The sequence below is a fragment of the Chrysemys picta genome, chromosome 2 (assembly GCF_011386835.1).
Source record: "Chrysemys picta bellii isolate R12L10 chromosome 2, ASM1138683v2, whole genome shotgun sequence".
NCBI classification, from domain to species: Eukaryota; Metazoa; Chordata; order Testudines; family Emydidae; genus Chrysemys; species Chrysemys picta.
Genome location: NC_088792.1, coordinates 257505767 through 257517950, shown reverse-complemented (window position 1 = coordinate 257517950; position 12184 = coordinate 257505767). Strand labels below are relative to the sequence as shown.

Below are 12184 nucleotides of genomic sequence, written 5' to 3'. Positions count from 1 at the left end.
CAGTTGTCTGCAACAATGGGACATCCAATGAATAAACATGATAGCCAGGTGACTCTCGGATCATCTTTTCATTATGCAGCTCTTTTTACATATGCTTAAATAGAAGTACTAACGTCTTCTCAACAATATTTTAAGAAGAGAAGCACTCTGTTATTTTTCACTGCTTCTTTCTCTCTAATACTAACACAACTTGCTATCAATTGTTCATACAGAGCACACTACTGTTTAAAGATACAATTGAACCCTGTAGGCTCAGCTGTGTGTTGGGGCAGAGTGAAGGTGCATCAACCTAACAAAAGATCTAGGAAACATGCTCTAGCAGCTTCCCAGAGTGCACGGGTGCTCCCTTTGGGAGTAGCCACTCTGCAGATTGGTATGGCAGAGTTTGTCCTTGCTTCCTCCTGATTCCTCTGGGGTGCCTAGACTGGAGCAAAACTTGTTCTCGCTCCTTCCAAGCTGTTCCTAAGTGGAGGTAAGAGGCTCCTAACAATCTTTTCCCTCATGCAACCATTGTTTCTGGGAGCTGGATACAATCTTTTCCTAAATCTTTACATAAGCTTTCAAATAATGTATCAGTTTTGCATTCGTGTACTGCATGCCCATACAGATATAACATACTTTACAACAGAAAATATGTTAGATGAAAAAAACCTTGAAAAAACATACAAAGGGGAATGATGCATTAATTTTTTGCCTGATTTTCAAGCCTTTTCTACATTCAAAGTTGAGGACATTGCAAATGATCAGCCTCTATACAAATCTTTACGACACCAGGATTTGTGACTGCATGGCATAGGTCATTCTCTTCAGATCCAGTCGTCCTGAACTCTTTTCTTTTCTTTGGTAATCAAATGTTGTTTTCTTCAGCTTTCCGGTGCCTCACTAGAACTGTTTTTGTTGTTGGTTTTCCATAACTTGCAACTGAATGTATTGCTAGTGAAAGGTGTGTTAGACTATTGCCCTGAAGACTGGAGGCCTCCGTTTATTAGTACAACAGATACCACATTAGTACCACAGATACCACCTGTCATATTGGCAGCATCTCTGCAATAACTTGCCAATGTGTCTAAACCCTGATCTGGAGGGACCACTTCATGGGTGAGAGGTTGATGCTTGATCCAGGGCTATTCACCCCATGGCCTCTCTACAAAGACTGCTGTAAAAAGAGCTAATTAGTGCTCACTGTGATAGTTTTTTTATGATAGACACTACTCCACTAGAAAATTGACTCGCCCATCAACTTAGCAACTTTCTCAGATGCTGACCACTATCCAGTGCCACCAATCTGAATTAGTTCCAGGCTGTTGACCTAGAGGCGAAAGAGGTCTATATCCCATTACTAGTCTAATGAGCTATGCAGTGCCCTTTCTGCATATTACCACGAGTAATAATGATGTCACTTTCTCCAGCAGTTTCAGTTAATCTCTTTCATATTTTTGTTTCCATTTACAAGTAACCTATAATGTTCCCTGGTGAAAATGTCTGATAGAAGAATAAAGACACCCTGCCAAGCACAACACAAACTACACTCCCTATGTAACTGCACAATACAAGTATCAGGGGGTAGCCGTGTTAGTCTGTATCTACAAAAACAACAAGGAGTCTGGTGGCACCTTAAAGACTAACAGATTTATTTGGGCATAAGCTTTCGTGGGTAAAAACCTCCCCACGAAAGCTTATGCCCAAATAAATCTGTTAGTCTTTAAGGTGTCACCAGACTCCTTGTTGTTTTTGCACAATACAAGTATTTGATGCGTCCATGAGAATAATACTCAATTATGCACATTTAAAATATCGTCATCATATTATGTTGCCTTGGCAAAGAAAACATACAGGGCCTGATCTTCACCTGAAAATCTGATGAGATATGTTTGGTGATGCATCATCACAGTTGATGAGATATGTTTGGTGTTGCACCAAGTCTGGAATATCTTTCATTTTTGGAGGTAAGTATAACACATTGTCGAACGTCTGCTATTTAAGAGAATCTCCTTTACTCCTCTGAACAGGTCGTCTTCGGGTCCTGGAACCACGAAGGAGCCAAGCCTTCAGATGGAGAAGTTACAGATTCAGATGGAGAATCTAGTCTTCCCCCATGGGAGAGGAGGTGTGGGGTCAAGTTCAGGGTGATTGGTGGATGGCACTCAAAGTTGTTGAGGGGATTGGTGTTGATTTTGATATTTTTGATCTGCCCATCTCAGTCCTGAGTGATGGCTTAGCATAGGCACCGACCGTGGTTGCTCGGGTGCTCAAGCACCAACAGAAAAAAAATAGTGGGTGCTCAGCACCCACCAGCCACAGCTGTTCAGCAGTGCCCCCAATCAGCTGTTGGGCAGCGCTGCCAACCAGCTGTTTGGAGAGGTGCCCCCATCAGCTCTTTAGCAGCTGCAGGAAGTGCTTGGGGGAGGATGGAGAGCAGTGACTGGTGGGCAGGTGGGGGCCTCAGGGAAGGGGACTGGAATGGGGGTGGGAAGAGGCAGAGCGAGGGCAGGGCCTCAGGGGAAGGAGCAGAGTGGGGGTGGGGCCTCAGGGGTGGAACATCTCCAGGGAAAAATAAAAGTCAGCACCTATGCAGCTTAGGGTCCTCGGACCTCTGACCAGTGCCAGTACTGGACGTATCCAGATGGTCACAGGATTCAGGTCTCACCCCGGAAGATGTCAAGGCTACTGACTTCATGGGGGATGCCCTTTTCTGAGGCGGTTCCTTGGTGGGTTAGCTTGTTTCCTCTCGTCTTGGAGGGAGACAGCAGATTTTCTTTTTGTGGTGTTCGGTGAATGGGGGTTGGCAGATGACTGTGCCGATGGTGAGCAGTATCGGGGCCAGGATCAGAGGCTTGCCACAAGGAGCTCTCCATCATTAAAAGTTTTAGTCTCAGTTCCCGTCTTTCTGAGACCATGCCTTTAATTTGAGGCAGTTGGTGCACTTCTGAGATATGTGCCCTTCACCCAGGCAGCTGATGCACCATGAGTGGCCGTTGCTCGCTGGGATAACCTCATGACAGGAGAGGTACCTCTTAAACCCAGTGGATTTGGGCATAAACCCGAGTAGGGAGAGCTTCCCGGCAGGAAAGGGCATAGAAAAGGAAACCTACGCTAATCTAAGAATAACAGGGAGGAAAGAGCCAAAGGAAAAAAAATAATTAAGTGGTAAAAGGAAGAAAATTGTAAAGGAAACAACTACTAACTAAGAACTAGCAACGAAAGCACTAATACTATGAAGGGCACTAAAGACGTATGCAGGACTCTGCTAAGGATTCCATCCCAGACCATGGGCAACTGAGAAGAAACTGAGGGTGGTTGGATCGCATAACTAGACACCGCTCATGGCATGACACGGGGAGGAGTGCATATGTGACCCAAAGGGCACTGCTACTGAAGATCTCCAATCCCAGGCGCAGGCATGCTACCACCCTACAGTGGAGCACCCACATAGACACTACTCGAAGAAAAATTGAAACTTCAGGACTTTGATTATCACTTTTGCTAGAGGAACTTTACAGTGTTACCATACAAGGCTGTAAGATGAACTGCTGCTTGTCTTCTCAAGGTAGAGGGCGAGATGCTGAATTGAAGGGCCTAACAACCCAATTCTCCACTGCTTTGCACCTTGTGTGCAACATCAGTGCAAAGTGGACATAAAACCCTGCCTAATCAGAATTTTATATCCACTTTTCACAGATACATATGACCGTATAAGATGAAAGGCAGTGAAGAATCAGGCCTTAGGAATTCCCAGGAAGGAAGGAAAGCTGCAGCATAGGTTATAGTCTTCTGACAGCACTATTTAGGTCCTCCAAAGATCTCACTAAGGTCCTCTATCAAAGAAGAAAGTGAGGACCAGTTATTCCAGATATATCCCAGGTCAGAAAGACAAGTAGCAAAACAGTTTAAGGGGGGGCAGTAACTGGAAAACTCTATTTTTGTTTTTACGTTATTCACCTTTAAAACAAACAAATGTAATTCAATAAGATATTAAAAAGTCAAATCCTAAAAGAAATTACAAAGTGCTAAATGAAAAAAAGATTAGTCCATTATTAAACTAATTGCTTGGAAGCCTCCATAAGACACTGTCAGAAAATGCTTTCAATGTAGTTCACAAAGTTCAATAAAGCAATTCATAAAATCAATTTGACTCTCCATGTGTTTGGTCTCAGAAAGAAGTAGAACATTAACTTTAACAATGTCAACTTGTCCTCACTATCAAATTTAACTAAATTAGTGTCCAAGTTAATATTTAAAAACACATTTCACACACAGGAAAGTAGTAAATGCATTACTTGCTCGCCATCTAGTGAAATTCTTAGTCAGGAAAATGCTTTCAATCAAAGAAACTCTTTATAGTATGAGAAGTGAGCAATTCTAGGGGTCACCAACTAGGGGTCACCAACTGAAATGAATAGGCAGCAGGTTTAAAACAAACAACGGAAGTATTTCTTCACACAATGCACAGCCAACCTATGGAACTCTCTGCCAGAGGATGCCAGAGGAAGACTATAACAGGGTTCAAAAAAGAACTAGATAAATTCATGGAGGATAGGTCCATCAATGGCTATCAGCCAGGATGAGCAAGGATGGTGTCCCCAACCTCTGTTTGCCAGAAGCTGGGAATGAGCGACAGGGAATGGATCACTTGATGATTACCTATTCTGTTCATTTCCTCTGAGGCACCTGGCACTGGCTACTGTTGGAAGACAGGATACTGGGCTAGATGGATTTTTGGTCTGACCCAGTATGGCCATTCTTAGGTATAATATGCCTGGCTTTCCTAAATATATGAGGACGCTTCAGAAGTTCTGTAACAAATCTATGTGGTGCCAATAACAGACAATTTCTAGGTAAACTCGTACACACTGGCAAGCAGGAGTAGTACACTTGTACTTCAGCTGCAACTTCCCCCCCCCATCCCCCCAATAAATAAATAAATAAAAACAAAGCAAAAACCACAAAAAACACAACCTCCCATCCCCCCAGGCTTCCACTATTTGAGATAAAGAATATGGAGTCCCCTGGTGTGGAAAAATCTCCAACATGTGTTGAACTACTGGCAGCTGGCTCCTATCCAGCACTGACCTCCAGCCACCCCAACTGCATTACAGCAACCGTTTTCTAGGTGTTAACAACTTGGACATTTTTCTAAATCTTAACATAGAGGCAATTACTGTCATAAACCAGATACGGCCTGGTTACATAGCTTCCAACCCAGAAAGATACATGTGTACCTTTAAGACTCTTTAATGCAATGCCAGTTATGGCTGTTCTCAGCTCAAGTAAGGTATCTTACACACAATCACATTCCATTACTATTACTTTTCCAAATGTGCTTCTTCAGAGAGTCACTTGAGCACCCCTCCTCCAGTCTAACCAATTATGTTGCCTGGGCTGCGGGGGAGAGCATTATAGGGCAGAAACAAAGGCACTACTCACCCCAGGCCAAAATCCATAGGGTTTGGGAAGCTGATACCTGCCACCACTCCCTGCTTTCTTTTCTGCTACTTATCCCAAACAAGCAGATAGGTGATATAACACTTCTTTACATCATTACTCCTGTTGTGCATATTGTTACACAGAAGGGGAACATGAAGCCTTATTAAATAAGCTTGAGAGCATAAAATAATATTTGTAAGTCTGGGAATGAGAGCTTTACTTTTAAAGGAACCTGTTTTTCCACATCCATATTAATTTTCTAGATACAAATATAATATTATGCTCATACTCTGTAATGCTGCAGAAGCAGTGTTAAACTATGCAGTCAACTACTGGGTCATAGGTTATGCTCTCACATGGACATTAATTCTATAGCAAGAGACACACCACAAATGTAGAAAACTTATTTCTGTTATAATGCTAATATTATCTCGGTCAGAGATTAAACATTATGCAAAAGCCAAGAATCTCCCATTGATTTGATTACACATAGAAACACCATAAAGACAGTGGTCTTTAGATGGCTTTGGGTCACTTATTGAGTAACTATAACAACTATAGGATGTTACACCATGTGCTGCAAGGATGACCAGAAGCTGAGAGGCTTATTACCTTTGCTGCTGATTATTTTGTGCAGTAGCCAGAACCTAATTTCCACTACAGTATATGACTCAAGCTTTACTTCAGTGATCAGATCCTGTTTCACAAAGTTAGAAATTCTCAAGTGATCTGCCAGCAGCACATCATATTTATTTGGAAAGAAGTCACTGGGCTTCACAGAGGACCAATTTTAGTCTTGTAAAGAGTACAAATTACTTCTGTGAGGAGTTAGTTCCAATATTGCAAAATTATTTCAGCTGGATTGTTTCCTGAAGACTGCAGTTTAGGTTTTTAACAAGAACTGTGCACTGTGGTACTGAAAGGAAATACATTTATCATTACTCTATTACTGTAAAATACAACCCAATGTGGAGGGCCCAAGCAAGGCCCTCCTTGCATGCTTAAAACTTGTTCTGCTGTGGTTTCCACACTGGTCTCGTAGCTGGTAAATGGCAATGTGGATGGTCAGCCAGGTATGGCCATGGGACCCCATGGATTCAGTGATCTTAGTGCTCTGTACAAGTGGCACCATGCAGAATAGCAATTATGGATTAGACTTTAATCTCTGTTAAATTGATGTAATTTCAGAGAAAATTAATTGATGTCCCTGAAGTTTCTCTGGATTTACACCTGTTAGCTCAGAACTGGCCATATTTTGTAGATTGTACAAATTGTTGTTATTCACACAACCCAAATATATGTTTCTATTTGCAATGGCACCCCAAATTTATGAAGGTCCATGTTCTTCTGAATGCAGTACAGAAGCGAGCTGGCTTCCCTAAAACTAAGCCAAGAAGGAGGGGAAGAGACATAGAGGAGTGTTAGTCTAAGGGCTTGTCTACACTGCGCAGTTGTCACCAAAACTTTTATCTTTCTCGGGTATTTAAAAAAGCCCCCCGCAAGCGGCAGTGTGAACACAGCTTTGTCAGCAGGAGCACTCTCCTGCTGACAAAGCTTACGCCGCTCGCGGGGCTGGAAGTATTTTGTCTGCAAAAGTGCCGACAAACTACTGCAAAAGAGTGTTCACACTCGCTGACTTTTAGCTAAAGGCTCCGTAGTGTAGACAAGCTTTTAGTTAGAAATGGCATTTCTAAGCACTGACATTTTGAGGTGGAGAATTTGGTAGCAGAGAATTTGTTTGTGGGATGTAGAACTGCACCAGTCACTCCCTTCCTCACTGGCACTGCAAACATTTTTAATCTGAAAGACCAATGATAAGCCCTCAATGTACTGCATAAGTGGGTCTTAAGTGTCATATAAGAGAATATTTGGGCCTTCTGCACTGGGTGGAATTTCTCACAAATGTCAATAATTTGTTACAGGGTTTCTAGTTATTAATGTAAATTAGTGAGGTATTTGTATTGCCATTTACCAAGACATTTTGTTTCTGTCATTAGGAGAATCTGACACTGACATATTTATCTATAGTACTGCACATCGTTGTAAAACTGAAGCATGAACTGGAAGCAGGGAAATGTTGTAATACACTGTCGTGGATAAGCTGCTAAGCATTGCTTTGTAATACAACAAATTTATCTGATGGTACAGTTGACATGACAGCAAAGAGGATTATTTGAGATAAAATAATGGCAAAATGTTAACTATTCCCTTTAACCCATGGGCAGTGACAGAATTTCAATTCTTCCATACTGACCTACTCACTCTTCCCTGTTTTAAAAGCAATCATATTAATTCTTTTTTGTTTTTAAAAAATACACACTTCCTTTGAATATTTTTTTTTTATGATCAAACAGTCTTAACAAGAACTAACTAAAGGAGTTTTTCTATCTGTTTTGGAAATTCCAGTGCTCTTCCACTCACATGAGTCTTTGGGAGCTGTAAGGAGCAAACAGCTTATATTACAACTTAGAAAGTCAAAAGAGAATCTTCACCATACCTCATTGATTGGTATGAGGAAACTGCAGCATAAATCCACTTGTTACTAACCTACAGTAACTCTCCACCTTTCTTCCTTTATAATTGCTCCAATTTCTCATTTGAAGCCCTTAACCTAGCAGATCACTGACACATGTCCTTAATTTTAAGCATGTCAGTAGTCACAAAGACTTTACCAGGACTAATGATGTGCTTAAAGTTAAGCACATGCTTCAGTGCTTTGCTGGATAGGAGTTTAGGTGCCTGATTGAAGCCCACTGAAGTCAATGCAGAATCCCATTAACTTCAAAGGGCGTTGTATCAAGCTGTAAAAGAGACGCTACCAAAGTGTCTGATCTGTCATTTGTAAACCTTTTAAAACAACAGCCTGAATTTTTAAAAAATCTCTGCTAGTATTTATTGTACTAACAATTATTAAAATATGCTCAGATGGTATCAGTATGGATATAAGTGTCATGTGCATAAATGGTTATGGGATCAGGGGTCTAAATGATCCACAAATGATCCCTCTGACAATGAGGGATCTGACCACACCTTGCAACTTGAATCATACATGCAATTATTTTGTTTGAATGTGAAGAAAAAAAATTAAATTTTGCATCCAACCAGTAACTCTTAAAGTAACCTAATATTTATAGAAATGATGCTTCAGGCTAGTCCTGTTTGCTAAGAAAAGAAAGATTTGACATCTTCTACAATACCCTAATCTTGCATACTAGCTAGTATACCATCATTCTTCAAGACTAATAATTATGTGCCTAATCCAAAAAGCTATTGAAGTTAATGGAAAGATGCCCATCAACTTCCATTAGCTTTGGATCAGGCCATATAAAAGATAAACTCATCAAATCATGGAGCAGAAATTATACGACTTATGTGACCAATCACAACTATGCAAGACTGCTCGAATTCTGAGTATCAACTACCTAATACAGCTAAATGTCCATAATTTTTTTAAATAGGGAAAAATATCAGGTTTCCGGTAAAGCTGAATTTGTGGAAATTGTCATCTGGTCACTGAACTCTCAATCAGAATAACAATGAGGCTGAGTCCTTTGAGTCAGTTATTTGCTGTTAATTATTCAATCAGCTTTAAAGGAAGCTGAATCTATATTTTCCCTTGGGTAAGGCAAGTATGCTCTGAAACTTTATGTTACTTCCCATGGAAATATGAGCTTATGACACAGTAATCAAAATATTAACAAGGAGCCAATAATTCCTCCCTGCCTCCATTATTCAGTGACTTGTAGCATCTATTCAAGTATGACGTGCATTTGTGGCAGATTGCTTCAAGCAATGAATTCCATTTACATTTTAATTAAGACTCAATATTTATTAACAAACAAGAATGCAGTGAAAAGGGAAGTTATCTAAAAACCTTATTCATTTTGAATTACCTTTATCAGTTCTTCCTGAATACCTTGTGTTGTGATGGGCTCCTGTTTATTTAATTTTCTCTTGATGTACTGGAAAAATGCATAAAGAAGTTACTTTCCAATTATGCAAATATGTCTCCACTATTAGCAGAATTGTTTAGAGTTACATATGTCTTCTTTTATTAATATTATTACTTTTTCCATGAATTTGATCGTATTCCTAGAATCTCTTTACATAAGTCATTTCAGCTGGATCATTATTGATGTCACAAGTCACCATCATTTTAAAACGATAATTGCAGATTATTTTGCACTCTAAATATCTAAAAATCTTAAATTGAGTCATCATAATTAATAACTAACACATGAATCTGTATGCCTCTGGGAATCCTGTAAATAAAATACAACTGATTTACCTTCTCGTCCACACTAAAATCAGTAGTAATTCTAGTGACCTCAATGGGACAAAGCCACTGTCCCTTTGTGCTGTCATAGCCCAAACATGACTCCAGCAGCTCCAGGGATTAGAGGACCCCAAGAAACAACGCATACACATTTCCTCCCTCCACCATCAGGCTTGGTTGTCTACCAAGCACAGATTCACTATACCTGAGGATTGAGGACAATGAAGTTGCACCATTTTATACTAGTGTAACTGAGAGGAGAATTAGACCCTATGTTTACAACGAAAGGCGATCAATCCTACAATCAACTGTTCATTGACGTCAATGAGGTTACTCATGGTAGTAGGTACTACATTTGGGAATATTATGATAGGATGGCATTGTATGGCAGTGACGCATGACCAGAAAGGGTTAAGCATCCTGTAGTATTAATGACTCAAATTCAACCCTTAAAAACATATGGGTAGATAATGTTTGTGTTTTTGTATATTTACATATATATTGATAGAGATCACCAATGTAATCAAACAGTCCCTGTCTATGCTGTATTCTGTTAATTCAGAGATCAGATCATCTTAACATTTAAATGAACTGTAAACATAGGATGTCACTGTATTCATCTCTCTTTGAAATGTATAGCAAATCATCTGCGAATGATGGAAAAACAGGCAATTGCCTTATGTTGATCTGTGTGAATAATTACCAAGGATGCTTAGGAAATGAGTGTCTATTGTTTGCCAAGGGACTCCAAGCAGTCAAAGAAGGCCTGAAACTGCATAAAAAATTGGGTCCTGATCCTGTCATCTCAGATCTGCTTGAGGTTTCATGCAGGGGAAGCCTAAGCACTGAGATCCCAGTTCTGACTGGACCACCCTGAAGATAAACATTGGACTATAACCTATGAACTATTACAGAAAGAACTCTTTGCAACTACAAAGCTCACCATCTCCGCTATGTATCTGTACCTCAAGAACTGAACTCATGTCTGTATGTATACTGATCTTTTAACCAATTCTCTCTCTCTTTTCTTTTTAAATAAATTTTAGTTTAGTTAATAAGAATTGGCTGTAAGCGTGTATTTGGGTAAGATCTGGAAAAGTCATTAACCTGGGAGGTAATGTGTCTGATCCTTCGGGACTGGTAGAACTTTTTTATATGATGACTAAGATTCATTAATCCTCATCATAATTGGCTTGGGTGTCTAGGTGGAGGCCTGAGGCTGGGTTAATTTAAGGGAACTGTGTTGTTGACTCCTGAGTAACCAGTGAGGTATAATAGAAGCTGTTTTGTGCTGACTTGGTAAATCTAAGTATTGGAATATCCACCAGCTTTGGGGATTGTCTGCCCCATTCTTTGTAGTTCACTCTGAGTCATGTGATCCTCCCCAGCAGTATGTTTCGGGTGCCCAGGGGAGCAGGCAGAGAGGTAAATCACTGTGGGGCAGGACTGGAGAAGACCCGGCTAGTGGCTCCTACCCTGCATCAGGCTCAGCTGCTAGTCCCGGATGGGTTGGGGACGATGGGACTTCCTCTTCCCTTGCACGGCATCTGGGGCTGGGTCAGACCCACCCCCAGATTTCTCCCCCAGCTGCAGGAAGCTCTGCAAACTCCCCCGCCCCGCTCCGCTTCCTGCACCCATCATTCCCCAGCTGCAGGGGGAGGGATCGCTGTGCAGGGAGCTGCTCCGCCATCTCCCCAACCCCCATGCACCCAGACCCCCCTCATACCCAGACCCTCCCACCGAGCCTCACCCCTTACACTCAGAACCCCCCCGATGAGCCCCACTCCCCCTACTCTTGGACCACCCTGACGAGCCACCCGCACCCGGATCCTCACCCCACCCCATTGAGCATCTGGACCCCCCACTGAACCCCCCACACCCAGACCCCCCTGCGGAACTCTATTCCCCTCACACCCAAACCCCCTCCCTGCTGAGCCCCAACCACCTTCACCTGGCCCCCCTGCAGAGTCCCATTACCATTACACCCAGAACCCCCTGTGTGTCTAGGGATGGTCTAGACAGTATTTGGTCCTGCCGTGAGGGCAGGTGACTGGACTCGATGACCTCTCGATGACCTTCCAGTCCTAGAATCTATGAATCCAGATCCCCTCCACACCCAGATTGCCCCACTCAGAACCCTCTCAACCCACACCTGGATCACCCCACATTAAGCCCCTCCACACTTGGATCCTGCCTTGTTGAGTCTGCCTGCCCACACCTGGTGCACCTGGCAAGGAGGGGCAGGGCCGTAGGGTGTTTCTGGGGCAGGCCTGGTCCTTTCGCTGTGTCACAGTTGGGTGCAGCCTCACCGCTGAGTCCATGACCCAGGGGGGAGCTGCACAGTGATCTCCCACCTCTGTGCAGCCAGTGGCCTGTGCTCCCCAATGCCGTGCTGGAGCCTTCACATTTATTTGACAAATAAAATTTGCAGAATTTTGCAGAATTTTAAAATACTGTGAGCGGAATTTTTAATTTTTTGGTGCA

General features: G+C 42.0%; 1 protein-coding gene across 10 annotated transcripts in view; it reads right to left on the bottom strand.

Annotated features, from left to right (window-relative positions):
• Positions 1–12184, bottom strand: part of OXR1 (oxidation resistance 1) — a 512712-nt gene that overhangs the window by 210086 nt on the left and 290442 nt on the right. For 2 of the 10 annotated variants that reach the window (XM_065586021.1, XM_065586022.1), the window contains one exon: positions 9318–9386. The exons of the other annotated variants lie outside the window; for them this stretch is intronic. The gene's annotated coding sequence lies outside the window, so the exon portion shown is untranslated. The remainder of the gene's footprint in view (positions 1–9317; positions 9387–12184) is intronic. 10 annotated transcript variants of the gene reach the window in all.